This window comes from Mesoplodon mirus, assembly GCF_964341445.2.
Source record: "Mesoplodon mirus genome assembly, chromosome: 12".
In the NCBI taxonomy this organism is placed as follows: Eukaryota; Metazoa; Chordata; class Mammalia; order Artiodactyla; family Ziphiidae; genus Mesoplodon; species Mesoplodon mirus.
The window spans coordinates 83914259-83929988 of NC_138988.1; positions in this window are offsets into that span (position 1 = coordinate 83914259).

The window sequence follows — 15730 nt, forward strand, 5'->3', positions numbered from 1 at the left end:
TTGCCTATATGTCTTTTTTTTTTAACTTCTCAATAAGGAATGTATCTTTTTTTTGAATTTTACTTAATTTTTTTAAACAGCAGGTTCTTATCAGTTATCCATTTTATACATATTAGTGTATACATGTTAATCCCAATCTCCCAGTTGATCCCACCACCACCACCCCGCCCCCCGCCACTCTCCCTCCTTGGTGTCCATACCTTTGTTCTCTACATCTGTGTCTCTATTTCTGCCCTGCAAACTGGTTCATCTGTACCATTTTTCTAGGTTCCACATATATGCGTTAATATACAGTACTTGTTTTTCTCTTTCTGACTTACTTCACTCTGTAACAGTCTCTACATCCATCTACTTCACTACAAATGACCCAATTTCGTTCCTTTTAATGGCTGAGTAATATTCCATTGTATATATGTACCACATCTTCTTTATCCATGTGACTGTCGATGGGCATTTAGGTTGCTTCCATGACCTGGCTATTGTAAATAGTGCTGCAATGAACATTGGGGTGCATGTGTCTTTTTGAGTTATGGTTTTCTCTGAGTATATGCCCAGTAGTGGGATTGCTGGGTCATATGGTAGTTCTATTTTTAGTTTTTTAAGGAACCTCCATACTGTTCTCCATAGTGGCTGTATCAATTTACATTCCCACCAACAGTGCAAGGGGGTTCCCTTTTCTCCACACCCTCTCCAGCATTTGTTGTTTGTAGATTTTCTGATGATGCCAGTTCTCACTGGTGTGAGGTGATACCTCATTGTAGTTTTGACTTGCATTTCTCTAATAATTAGTGATGTTGAGCAGCTTTTCATGTGCTTCTTGGCCATCTGTATGTCTTCTTTGGAGAAATGTCTATTTAGGTCTTCTGCCCATTTTTTGATTGGGTTGTTTGGTTTTTTTTTACATTGAGCTGAATGAGCTGTTTATATATTTTGGAGATTAATCCTTTGTCCGTTGACTCGTTTGCAAATATTTTCTCCCGTTCTGAGGGTTGTCTTTTCGTCTTGTTTGTAGTTTCCTTTGCAAAAGCTTTTAAGTTTCATTAGGTTCCATTTGTTTATTTTTGTTTTTATTTCCATTACTCTAGGAGGTGGATCAAAAAAGATCTTGCTGTGATTTATGTCAAAGAGTGTTCTTCCTATGTTTTCCTCTAAGAGTTTTACAGTGTCCGGTCTTACATTTAGGTCTCTACTCCATTTTGAGTTTATTTTTGTGTATGGTGTTAGGGAGTATTCTAATTTCATTCTTTTACATGTAGCTGTCCAGTTTTCCCAGAACCACTTATTGAAGAGACTGTCTTTTCTCCATTATATATCCTTGCCTCCTTTGTCATAGGTTAGTTGGCTACAGGAGCATGGGTTTATCTCTGGGCTTTCTATCCTGTTCCATTGATCTATATTTCTGTTTTTGTGCCAGTACCATTTTTTCTTTTTTTTCTTTTTCATTTTATTTTTATTTATTTATTATTTTTGGCTTCATTGGGTCTTCATTGCTGCACGCAGGCTTTCTCTAGTTGTGGCGAGCGGGGGCTACTCTTCATTGCGGTGTGTGGGATTCTCATTGCAGTGGCTTCTCTTGTTGTGGAGCACAGGCTCTAGGTGTGCGGGCTTCAGTAGTTGTGGCTCACGGGCTCTAGAGCACAGGCTCAGTAGTTGTGGCGCACGGGCTTAGTTGCTCTGCGGTATGTGGGATCTTCCCGGACCAGACCTCGAGCCCGTGTCCCCTGCATTGGCAGGCGGATTCTCAACCACTGTGCCACCAGTGAAGCCCTATCATATTGCCTTGATTACTGTAGCTTTGTTGTATCAGTCAGGGAGTCTGATTCCTCCAGCTCCGTTTTTTTCCCTCAAGACTGCTTTGGCTATTCGGGGTCTTTTCCGTCTCCATACAAATTTTAAGATTTTTTTGTTCTAGTTCTGTAAGAAATGCCACTGGTAATTTGATAGGAATTGCATTGAATCTGTAGATTGCTTTGGGTAGTATAGTCATTTTCACAATATTGATTCTTCCAATCCAAGAACATGGTATATCTCTCTATCTGTTGCTATCATCTTTAATTACTTTCATCAGTGTCTTATAGTTTTCCTCATACAGGTCTTTTGTTTCCCTAGGTAGGTTTATTCCTAGGTGTTTTATTCTTTTTGTTGCAATGGTAAATGGGAGTGTTTCCTTAATTTCTCTTTCAGATTTTTCATCAGTAGTGTATAGGAATGCAAGAGATTTCTGTGCATTAATTTTGTATCCTGCAACTTTACCAAATTCATTGATTAGCTCTAGTAGTTTTCTGGTGGCATCATTAGGATTATCTATGTATAGTATCATGTCATCTGCAAACAGTGACAGTTTTACTTTTTCTTTTCCAATTTGTATTCCTTTTATTTCTTTTTCTTCTCTGATTGCTGTGGCTAGGACTTCCAAAATATGTTGAATAATAGTGGCAAGAGTGGACATCCTCATCTTGTTCCTGATCTTAGAGGAAATGCCTTCAGTTTTTCACCATTGAGAATGATGTTTGCTATGGGTTTATCGTATAGGCCTTTATTACGTTGAGGTAGCTTCCCTATATGCCCACTTTCTGGAGAGTTTTTATCATAAATGGGTGTTGTGTTGAATTTTGTCAAAAGCATTTTCTGCATCTATTGAGATCATATGGTTTTTATTCTTCAGTTTGTTAATATGGTGTATCACATTGATTAATTTGCATATATTGAAGAATCCTTGCATCCCTGGGATAAATCCCACTTGTTCATGGTGTATGATCCTTTTAATGTGTTGTTGGATTCTGTTTGCTAGTATTTTGTTGAGGATTTTTGCATCTATATTCATCAGTGATATTGGTCTGTAATTTTCTTTTTTTGTAGTATCTTTGTCTGGTTTTGGTATCAGGGTGATGGTGGCCTCTTAGAATGAGTTTGGGAGTGTTTCTTCCTCTGCAGTTTTTTGGAAGAGTTTGAGAAGGATGGGTGTTAGCTCTTCTCTAAATGTTTGATAGAATTCACATATGAAGCCATCTGGTCCTGGATTTTTTTGTTGGAAGATTTTTTTTTTTTTTTTTTTTTTTTTTGCGGTACGCGGGCCTCTCACTGTTGTGGAGCACAGGCTCCAGACGCACAGGCTCAGCGGCCATGGCTCACGGGCCCAGCCGCTCCATGGCATGTGAGATCTTCCCGGAACGGGGCACAAACCTGTGTCCCCTGCATCGGCAGGCGGACTCTCAACCACTGTGCCACCAGGGAAGCCCTGTTGGAAGATTTTTAATCACAGTTTCAATTTCATTACTTGTGATTGGTCTGTTCATATTTTCTATTTCTTCCTGGTTCAATCTTGGAAGGTTATACCTTTCTAAGAATTTGTCCATTTCTTCCAGGTTGTCCATTTTATTGGCATACAGTTGCTTGTAGTAGTCTCTTAGGATGCTTTCTATTTCTGCAGTGTCTGTTGCAACTTCTTCGTTTTCATTTCTAATTTTGTTGATTTGAGTCCTCTCCCTCCTTTTCTTGATGAGTCTGGCTAAAGGTTTATCAATTTTGTTTATCTTCTCAAAGAACCAGTTTTATTGATCTTTGCTATTGTTTTCTTTTTTTCTATTTCATTTATTTATGCTCTGATCTTTATGATTTCTTTTCTTCTGCTAATTTGGGTTTTGTTTGTTCTACTTTCTCTAGTTCTTTCAGGTGTAGGAAGCTAAGATTGTTTATTTGAGATTTTTCTTGTTTCTTGAGGTAGGATTGTATTGCTATAAACTTCCCTCTTAGAACTGCTTTTGCTGCATCCCATAGGTTTTGGATCATCATGTTTCGTTGTCATTTGTCTCTAGGTATTTTTTGATTTCCTCTTTGATTTCTTCAGTGATCTGTTGGTTATTTAGTAACATATTGTTTAGCCTCCATGTGCTTGTGTTTTTTATGGTTTTTTCCCTGTAATTGATTTCTAATCTCATAGCATTGTGGTCAGAAAAGATGCTTGATATGATTTCAGTTTTCTTAAATTTACTGAGGCTTGATTTGTGACCCAAGATGTGATCTGTCCTGGAGAAAGTTCCGTGTACACTTGAGAAGAAAGTGTAATCTGCCATTTTTGGATGGAATGTCCCATAAATACCAATTAAATCTGTCTGATCTATTGTGTCATTTAAAGCTTGTGTTTCCTTATAATCTTCTGTTTGGATGATCTGTCCATTGGTGCAAATGAGGTGTTAAAGTCCCCCACTATTATTGTGTTACTGTCGATTCCCTCTTTTATAGCTGTTAGCAGTTGCCTATGTATTGAGGTGCTCCTGTGTTGGGTACGTGTATATGTGTGTGTGTGTGTGTGTGTGTGTGTGTGTGTGTATATATGTAATTGTTATATTTTCTTTTTGGATTGATCCCTTGATCATTATGTAGTGTCCTTCCTTGTCTCTTGCAACATTCTTTATTTTAAAGTCTATTTTTTCTGATATGAGTATTGCTACTCCAGCTTTCTTTTGATTTACATTTGCATGGAATATCTTTTTCCATCCCCTCACTTTCAGTCTGTATGTGTCCCTAGGTCTGAAGTGGGTCTCTTGTAGACAGCATATATATGGGTCTTGTTTTTGTATCCATTCAGCGAGCCTGTGTCTTTTGGTTGGAGCATTTAATCCATTCATGTTTAAGGTAATTATCGATATGTATGTTCCTATTACCATTTTCTTAATTGTTATGGGTTTGTTTTTGTAGCTCCTTTTCTTCTCTTGTGTTTCCCACTTAGAGAAGTTCCTTTAGCATTAGTTGTAGAGCTGGTTTGGTGGCACTGAATTCTCTTAGCTTTTGCTTGTCTGTAAAGCTTTTGATTTCTCTGTTGAATCTGAATGAGATCCTTGCCAGGTAGAGTAATCTTGGTTGTAAGTTCTTCCCTTTTATCACTTTAAATATATCATGCCACTCCCTTCTGGCTTGTAGAGTTTCTGCTGAGAAATCAGCGGTTAACCTTATGGGAGTTTCCTTGTAAGTTATTTGTTGTTTTTCCCTTGTTGCCTTCAATGATTTTTCTTTGTCTTTAATTTTTGTCAATTGATTACTGTATGTCTCAGTGTGTTTCTCCTTGCGTTTATCCTGCCTGGGACTCTCTGCACTTCCTGGACTTGGGTGGCTATTTCCTTTCCCATGTTAGGGAAGTTTTTGACTATAATCTCTTCAAATATTTTCTCTGGTCCTTTCTCTCTCTCTTCTCCTTCTGGGACCCCTATAATGTGAATGTTGTTGCATTTAATGTTGTCCCAGAGATCTCTTAGGCTGTCTTCATTTCTTTTCATTCTTTTTTCTTTATTCTGTTCTGTGGCAGTGAATTCCACCATTCTGTCTTCCAGGTCACTTACCTATTCTTCTGCCTCAATTATTCTGCTATTGATTCCTTCTAGTGTAGTTTTCTTTTCAGTTATTGTATTGTTCATCTCTGTTTGTTTGTTCTTTCTTCTAGGTCTTTGTTAAACATTTCTTGCATATTCTCGATCTTTGCCTCCATTCTTTTCCCGAGGTCCTGGATCATCTTCACTATCATTATTCTGAATTCTTTTTTGGGAAGGTTGCCTATCTCCATTTCATTTAGTTGTTTTGCTGGGGTTTTATCTTGTTCTTTCATGTGGTACAAAGTCCTCTGCCTTTTCATTTTGTCTATCTTTCTGTGAATGTGGTTTTCCTTCCACAGGCTTCAGAATTGTAGTTCTTCTTGCTTCTGCTCTGCGCGTATGTCTTTAAATTGTCATACCATCTGTAATGGTAGAACAGATTCCTGGAAACTGAGCTCCTGAGTCAAAAGGCATGGAAATTTAAAATTCTAATTGTCTTCTAGTTTCCTTCCCAAAAGGTTGTACCGATTCCTGCCCACACCAGCATATATGAGATAGTCTCTTTTTACAGTAGAGCCAGTGTTGACATTTTCATATTTAAAAGTTTTTGCTAATTTTTTTCATTAAAAAATTTTAATGATTGCATAACACATCTTGTTCTGCAGGTGACATACATTTTCCAACCTTTTATTAGCAGATGGGCATTTACTTAGTTTCCTGTTGTTACTTAGCTTCCTTTCTTTTGCCTTAGTTTCCTCTTTATTTTATTTTATTTTGCTGCTGCATAAATAGTGTTAGACTAAAGATTCTCTGAACATTTGTCCTTATGTGCTAGTGGATTCATTACTGTGAAAACGGTTCTGGGGTTGAAGGGTATTATTTACAATCAGCTCTGTATCCGTGGGTTCTGTATCTGTAGGTCCTGCATCTGTGGATACAGAGGGCTGCCATTTTTTAGAAGGGACTTGAGCATCAGTGGATTTTGGTATCTGTGCGGAACAGCTGTAGTACTAATTTTTATGGATATTTCATTACTGTATTTTTTTCTTTTTAATTTTTTTGTTTTGGTTGTGTTGGGTCTTTGTTGCTGTACGTGGGCTTTCTTTAGTTGCGGAGAGCGGGGGCTACTCTTCGTTGTGGTGTGTGGGCTTCTCATTGCGGTGGCTTCTCTTGTTGCAGAGCATGGGCTCTAGGTGTGCGGGCTGCGGTAGTTGTGGTAGTAGTAGGTGGATTCTTAACCACTGCACCACCAGGGAAGCTCCCTTACTGCTTTTTAAGAAGGCTGTTATTCTTTACATTTACCTTGGCAGCAGTGTATGAGCTTTCCCCTTTCCCACATCCCCAGGAGAGAGAGTTATTATCTGCTTTTATTTTTTTCTGGCCAGTAAAAAATGTCTTGGTTATTTGAATTACACTTTTTCTTACTTAGTAATTTTGAATATCTTTTTGTTGTTATTGTTTGTTTGTTATTGGGATTTGTTTTCTGTGCATTTCCAATCCTGTCTTTTGCCTGTTTTTCCTGTTGGGTTGTCTCTCTTTTGCTTATCAATTTATACATCCATACATACACACACATGACATACTGTCCTCATTAAGAAATCTAGCCTGACCCTCAGATTCTAATTTACTTTCCTAGGTTTTCTTACAGTGTTTTTTACATTTAAGTCTTTATCTTTGTTTTTAAAAATATGTGAAGGGAAGATCTTTATTTTTCTCTGGAGCAGTGCTGTCCAGTAGAAATAAAATGCAAGATACTTATGTAATTTTAAGTCAAAGCTGCATTAAAAAAAAGTAAAAAGAAACAAGTGAAATTAATCATAATAATATATTTTATTTCACCAACTTAACCCATTATATCAAAAATATTTTTACATGTAATCCACTTTAAAGAATTATTAGTGGGATCTTTTATGTTTTCTCAGACTAAGTCTTTGAAATCCAATGTATATTTTGCACTCATATCAAATCTCAGTTCTAGACTAGGTGCATTTTAGGTGCTCAGTGGCCACATGTGGCTAGTGGTTACTGTTGAATAGCATGCGTTAGATGGCTTAGATGGATGGCTAGTTGTGCTAGCTACATTTATTAAATAATCATCCTCTTTTCATTGAGTTAAACTGTCACACTTGTCATATCTGAAATTCTTTCATAGTGAGATCTGTTTCTGGATTTTTGATTCTATATTCTAATCTTCTATTTATCTCTTCTTAACACCAACACCATAGATTTTATTTCATTGATTTTATAGCATTTTCTGAAATCTAGACAGGCAAGTCTCTCTTTCCTGTTATTTTTATACTTTTTCTTAGATATTTTTGGACATGTATTCCGTATACAATCTGAAATCATTTTTTACTGTTCCCTCCCATCAAAGAAAAAGAGAAAAACCTATTGTGATTCTAAATGGAAAAACATTAAATGTATAATTTAATTTGGGTATTGTTGGCATTTTTTATGTGTCTTCCCAGCCAAGAATGTGGTTTGCTTTCCATTTATTTAGGTCTTGTTTTATTTCTTCAATAAGATCTTCATTTTTTAAAAAAAAATTATTTAATTTTGGCTGTGCTGTGTCTTTGTTGCTGAGCACGGACTTTCTCTAGTTCCTGTAAGCGGGGGCTACTCTTCGTTGTGGTGCGTGAGTTTCTCACTGTGGTGGCTTCTCTTGTTGCGGAGCTCGGGCTCTAGGCGAGCGGGTTTCAGTAGTTGTGGCACATGGGCTCAGTAGTTGTGGCTCGTGGGCTCTAGAGCGCAGGCTCAGTAGTTGTGGCACATGGGCTTAGTTACTCCATGGCATGTGGGATCTTCCCAGACCAGGGCTCAAACCTGTGTCCCCTGCATTGGCAGGTTGATTCTCGACCACTGTGCCATCAGGGAAGTCCCAAGATCTTCATTTTTAAAAAACAGATTAATTTAGCATTTTTTTGGCTGTTATGAATGGACATTTTTCCTCAGTTTCTGATAAGCATACCAGGTGCTTCATTGCTTGGATAAAGTAAGAAATAATTGATATTTGACTATTTCTCATATCTAGACCCCCATCACAATCTCTCACTTAAGTAAAATTTTAATTATAGAATTCATTTAAGTATTAACTGGCACTCCGTGTTTTCATAGGTTTCCCCAGACAGTTCTTGTGCATTTGGCCAGAGAAGCTCATTTGAGATCTGCTAATCTGTATGCTAAAGATTCTTAAAATTTGTTTCTGGCTTATATGTCTTTCCTGAAACTCACATATCTGGAGCTCAACATGTATGAACTGAGATTTTTCCCTCTCACTCTTTCACAACTAATGTGTTACTGAGTTCCAGGAATTCTTCTTAACTGCTGCCCTTTTCTCCCTCCCTAGAGTATCAAAGAATTTGTAGATATTTTTAAAAAAACTACTGCAGAGATGAAAGGGTCTCAATTTATAGAGCCTTCAGAAGTAAATTTCCCTGCCCTTTACATCACCTGTGAAGGTGCTCTTTTAGTTTGAATTGCTCATTCTGTTGCTCTCACCAATACCCCTTTCCATGTGCTAATACAGTTATTAGCGTTGATATCTATCCTTTTCTGTCTGAGAAGATAAAAAAATCCTAAATCCTAGGGCACATAGAAGGAAAACATGTACTGGGAGGGGGGTATGTATTAGTTTCCTAGGGTTGCTATAACAAGGTATCACAAACTGGTGGCTTAAAAGAACAAAATTTATTCTCTCACAGGTCTGGAGGAAGACTGAAATCAAGGTGTTGGTCACGTTGATTGCTTCTGGAGGCTTTGAGGGAGAATATGTTCCATGCCTCTCTCCTAGCTTCTTGTGGTGGCCGGCAATCCTTTGTGTTTCTTGGCAGTCTCTCTCTCCACTGTCACATGGTGTTCTGTGTGTGTGTGTCTGTGTGTCTTGTGTCTGTGTCCAAAATTCCTTCTTCTAAAAAGAACATCAGTCATTGGATCAATGGCCACCTTAATCCAGTATGCCCTCATTTTAACTTGATTACATTTACAAAGACCCTATTTCCAAATAAGATTGCATTCTGAGGTTCCTAGTGGACATGAATTTTGGGGGGACACTATTCAACCCAATATAGGGTGTAAATTTTAAATTTCACTGGTGTCTGTAGACACTTCACCAGAGAGAAGTTTCCATGACACTGCAATATCCAGGTGTCCTTGATGTACACATTGAGTTGGTCAGTGGACTAGTCAGACTGTAGAACCATGGCTGCTACTTGTTCATATGGAAATATTTGGTTATGGGAAGCTAAGAGAATTAGTACTAAGTAGGAGAAGTTGAAAATAGTAACTGGCATAAAGATGATTTTTCTAACCACTTTTACGTATGCTCTCATTGTCAGCTGAGCCTGGGAAATTTGCCACTTTTGATCATCTGACTCTGTGTCATGATACCACCTTGCTTGATTACTTGGTGCCAAGGGGATCATACCAGAGGTCATCCCGGATATTCTTTGGTCTGTAGGCAAAGCCTTTTTTCAAATCACACAAGTGCAAGATGTGCTTATCTAAGTGGCACTTCAGTAGAGGAATCATGGGATTGTCAAGCTCTCCTCCACTCCCCTTACTTGATATGCATAGAAGAGGCACTTTTACCTCCAGGAGAGATTGCAGAATTTGGTTTTCTTGATTCTCAAGCTGGCTCTATTTTAGGGAGGGGATCAAAAGGAGAAGTGGCTGCTCCTAGTACAGTGAGTATGTATTCTATAAATGTTTGCTGAATTAAGGAATCTTTTTCTCATAGGGGTAGCTGTTGGCATAATACATAGCTAATATTTATCTATATAGTGCTTTGTCTCCTTTGACTTCCACAACATTAGTATGTGGAAGGTTTTATTACTCCAGCTCTCCACACTGCCAAGTTATCATCCGTCAGAACTAAGCTATTGTTATTTGTAGTTCCCTAAATCTAGTGCCCTATTTCACAGCTTGATGCCTTTGTTTTCCTGGATTCCTCCTAATCTTGCTCCCACCTCCAAGTTGTTAATATTTTTCTTTGCAAAACTTCTGTACTTTTATAGTATTCTTGAACTATTGATGTTTTTACATCTGTCCTCCACTGGACTAGGAACTACTTGAGAGCAGAAATTGTCTTTGTTTTCCCATTGCTTCACAGTGTCTGACACACAGGAAGCCTTAGCTCAAAGAAGGAGATCAAGGCTTGGAATGAATGAGTAATTTGCCTGAGGTCACACAGCTGGTGTATGGCAGAGCCAGAGGAGAATCTAGGTCCTTAACCACTCAACAACTATAAAGAAAACACTGCACGGGTGTCAGGAGACCCAAGGACTAACCTTGAGTTGGCAGCTCTTGTGTTATCCTACCTAGGTGAGATTCTTTACCTTTATGGTATCAATATTTCGGTTCTTGTTTGTAATGCTCTTTTTAGGACCATCAACCAAAGGGTCTTTTTGTATGCATTTCTTCCAAGGAAATTGAAAAAGTCTCAATTCCCTATAGATTCCTTTTAAGATAAGTCGCTGAAGAGAACTGTTGGCTATAATGACGGTATAAAGAATTTCCTTTTCTGGCTCAAGAATATCCCTCCTACGAGGAGTTCAGACTAGGTGCTCTATAGGGCCCTTTTGGATTTTATATTCCAAGTCTTTCTACCTCACCTGAATGCTCTCCATTGATGACTCCACTACCCTTTATTCTTTCTTTCCCTCATCTTCATGTTGAGATGGAACGTTTCCTCAGGAGCGACCACCTTCTGCTCTCCATGGTCCTGAAAAGATGTCTCTGGGTTTCCTGAAAGTTTCTGTTTCCCAAATGCAAATTTGAGTTTTGATTGGTTCTTGAAGAAAAAGAAGATGGCAGATGATCTGCTAATGACTTACTGGAAAACACAGGAGAATGAAAGGCACTACCCAGGTGGTAGAGTCAGATCTTCTGTTATTTTGCATTTCTCCATCTCTCCCTCTTTCTTTTGGCTGCCTCAGTGAGTCCAACTCTGCTTCTCTTGTTGCTGAGGTCTCAGACCTTATGATTTACTCTAGAGGTGTTGGCATAACAGCTCAGATTTAGGATTAAGGAGATTAGGACTGGAGAAGGATTAGGTAGGTTCCAGAGGCTGATGGGTTTATCTGTCAGAGAAACTTCAGGAGCTCTGTATCTCTCACACTCAGGCCTTTGTCCGCCCTGGGAGCAACACAGTGTTGTCACTGATCATGCCCTGATTCACTTCAGTGAATCCCTGAGGAACTAGAATGTCCTCCCTCCCATCCTAAGAATTCCACTGCTTAGGAAGTGACCCAAAAGTGATAGCCTCTAAAGTCCTCTCCCTGTTCCCATAGAGCACCACAGAAAGATTCCAGGTGGAGATCCTGACCCTTAGGATGTGAAACTACTGGAATGAGATTTTTTTTTCTTTCTTTCTTTCTTTTTTTTTAAAGGGCATTTTCTTTGCTGTTGATATCCAGTGCTTCACTGCTTTGTTAATTATGTTGTGATTCCTCTCCTGTATCCCTCCCATTTAATTAATTGCCAGTTTCTGACATTTCTGAACATCTTAGCTGTCCCCTCCTTCCTTTTCCACTTTGACTGTCCTATTTCAGGCCCTTCCTATACTGTGACAACTGACTCCCTACCTTTATCTGAGCATTTGGTCTCACTACCTTGCCTCACTCCCAGTCTTTCTTCTGTACTGCCTCCTCGGTGATATTTCCAACTCAGAACTCTGTAGTATTCCCCTATTCAGTCATCCTTGATGATGACTTTTATCCTTCACTGATTGGGTAAGACCCAAATCTCTCTGGAATGGCTTACAAGGCTCTTTATGATCTTGTCCAATGGGCTGTCCTAACTTTATAGGTGGGAGATTTGTGAGGAAGAACAGACCACTTGTAGAGAAACAGACACTGCATCTTTGTGCACTTAGGTATATGGGGGATTCTATATGTGATCCCATTCAAATGTAAGGAGAGAAAGTTTAAAACAGCTTTCTACAGTCTTCGTTTTGGCTGGTGAAAGGAGCAAAGTGAAACTTCTTGTTTGTCAAACTGAGCACTTTCTAGGGAAGCCAAGATCTTGCAAACTGTTCATGGAAATTACTCTTTTTCTTTGCAATAGAGGTGGGCCATGGACCACTGAGGACACTCATTAAGCATGTACTCCTCAAATATTGAAGGAAGAGTCCATCAGAAACAAACTTTTATTGAGAGACTGTGTTAGGCATTGTGCTAGGTCCCATGGATACCAGTGAACAAGACAGACATAGTTCCTTCAGGAATCTGAGGTCTTAGCTGGGAAAAGAGACAGCTAATTCCAAAATGTTCCTCCAGAGATATAGCCAGTTCCAAACTAACTGTAGTCTCGATCATAACCCCTTTATTTTTTTTCATAACTCCTTTAGAGTTATTGTTTTCATAGTCTTTTTTCTTTTATCAGTCTTTATAGTGCTTCCTCTTTTTTGCTTTCAAATCATAATTTAACAAAGCCTTTATTGGCCCTGCTGACCTCTGTAGCAACAATCTTCCCTTTGCTGCAGTGAGAGAAGTGGTCTGCATTTATTTTACTTCCCTCAATTCTCATCTTTCCCCATGGCGGCCCAGTGTGCAATGGCTGCAAACAGCAGCCTCCTCGGTAGTGTATGCAGCCTGTTGCCTGAATGGGTTGCCCTAAGGGACCCTGGAGACAGCCCTTTCCAGTGGACATTCATGACTGGCACGCTGTCCCCAATCTAGGCTCCAGACAGGTATGTGCGGCGTCTTTGGAAAGCTCCAGGGCACAGTGGCCAGGGTCCACATTGGCCAAATCATAATGTCCATCCACACCAAGCTGCAGAACAAGGAGCATGTGATTGAGGCCCTCGGCAGGGCCAAGTTCAAGTTCCCTGGCCGCCAGAAGATCTACATCTCCAAGAAGTGGGGACTTACTAAGTTTAACGGGGATGAATTTGAAAACATGGTGGCAGAAAAGTGGCTCATCCCGGATGGCTGTGGGGTCAAATGCATCCCTAATTGTGGCCCCGGGACAAATGGTAGGCCCTGCACTCTTGAGAGTTTTGGCGCTATCCCCTTCTTACTCATGCCCACCAATAAATCCTACTTTCCTGTCAAAAAAAAAATTCTCATCTTTCTTTGACTTCTGCAGTCCCACTTCTCGCCACTTAATTTACACTGTCTTCCAGTGGTCCTCAGAGGCCTTTCCTTAGTCTTCTCTATGGCACCTGACACCACTCATGGTGCTCCCTCCTTAGTCTCAGAGCGCTGTTGGGTACTGTCCAGTCTGCTCAGTCTCTCCCTTCGTCCCCACCACCTCTTCCCCCCTGCCCCCCCCCACTTGCCTCTCCCATGAACCTCTAACAGACTCTTCCTCAGCCCCCTCCTCACATTCCCAAGATAAGCTGAGTCAAACTTTGAAGTGAAAAGAAGTTTTATTTGGACATCATCTGCATTTCTTTTTTCTTAACATCTTTATTGGAGTATAATTGCTTTACAATGGTGTGTTAGTTTCTGCTTTATAGCAAAGTGAATCAGCTATACATATACATATATCCCCATATCTCCTCCCTCTTGCATCTCCCTCCCACCCCCCCATCCCACCCCTCTAGGTGGTCACAAAGCACCGAGCTGATCTCCCTGTGCTATGCAGCTGCTTCCCACTAGCTGTTTTACATTTGGTAGTGTATATATGTCCATGCCACTCTCTCACTTCGTCCCAGCTTACCCTTCCCCCTCCCCTTGTCCTCAAGTCCATTCTCTATGTCTGTGTCTTTTATTCCTGTCCTGCCCCTAGGTTCTTCAGAACCATTTTTTTTTTTAAGATTCCATATATATGGGTTAGCATACAGTATTTGTTTTTCTCGTTCTGACTTACTTCACTCTGTCTAGGTCCATCCACCTCACTACAAATAACTCAATTTCGTTTCTTTTTATGAGCTCCACTCTTGCCAACACCTTGCTTGCAGCCTTGTAGGCACCCTGAAATAGATGACCCAGCTTATGCTGTGCTTGGATTGCTGACCCACAGAAACTGAGATGCTGTGAGATCTTCTTGTTTGGGGTAATTTGTTATGCAATAATAGATAATATATTGCTGATGTATGGAAATGCCAACTGCCCAATAACTGGAGGCCTGGGGGCCCATGGCAAATTATAGACTCCTTTGCCAAGTGTTAAAAACACCACTGATCCAACTGGATGGTGATTTCTTGCAGCCCCACTCGCTGGGAGAAGAAGGAACCTCAGGTTCTAATTAGCTTGTTATTCAGGCTACCCAGCATGAGCTCCCAGTGTTATTTCAGACAGTTCTGCTTCTTGTATCATAAAGATAATAGAATAAGACTAGAGTGAGTTAATGAGGTTAGGACAGTGGGTTATAGACCCCCTTATGTAGGGATGTGTTTTTCTAGGCACTTGAAATCTCACTATGAGGAGAAAGAGTTGTTGAAGGTACTAAATAAACTTAAAGGAGTTTCCAAGAAAATGTCAGTATCTTAAGTAAGAAGTAATTTTGTGACCGCAAAGGGCAGGAAACAGGAAGCTGTAGGTAAGCTGTGGTAGAAGTGAAGGCTGATTTCTAACCAAATAAATTTCAAGAGAAAAAGCCAAAAACAATCAGTAAGTTAGGAGACATAGCAACCAAAATCAATGAGTACATCTCTTTGGATCCTGGTTTAAACACCTCAGTTGTTAAGAAAAAAATATAATTAGGGAAGTGTGAACATGCACTGGATGTTTGATGATGTTAAGAATTGTTATTTTTAGAAACAATATTGTAATTATGAAATTTATAAAATTAATTTGAGGGATACATTAAAAATATTACAGATGATATATCTATAATTTTGTTTAGAATATCCAGCATGTACTGGGGGAGAACTAGGTGGGAATATAAGTGATGCAAGGTTGATTCCAACTATACGACATATGGAAAAGGCAAAACTACAGAGACAAGAAAACCTAGTGGTAACTGGTGGAGTGGGGTGGGGTGGGGTAGGGAGATAAATAGGCAGAACACAGAGGATTTTTAGGGCAATGAAAATGCTTTGTATGCTATAATAATAATGAATATATGTCATACGTTTGTTCAAACCATAGTATGTACAACTCCAAGAGTGAACACTAAGGAAAACTATGGACTTATGATTATGATGTGTCAATGTAGGTTCATCCTTGGTAAAAAATGTACCATTCTGGTGAGTGGTGTTGATAATGGGGGATACTGTGTAAGTGTGGGGCAGAGGGTATATAGAAAATCTCTGTACCTTCCTCTCAATTTTGTTGAAAACCTAAAACTTTTCTAAAACAATAAAATCTTTTAAAAAATTTAAAAAAAATACACATACAAAGCAAAAAAACCCAAAAAACAAAATAAAACCTGTTCAGTAGAAGGACTCAATAGCAGAATTGAGTGGGCAGAAGAAAGAATTTGAAGATAGTTCAATAGAGTTTATCTGGTATGAAGAATTGGAAGAAATAAGAATAAAA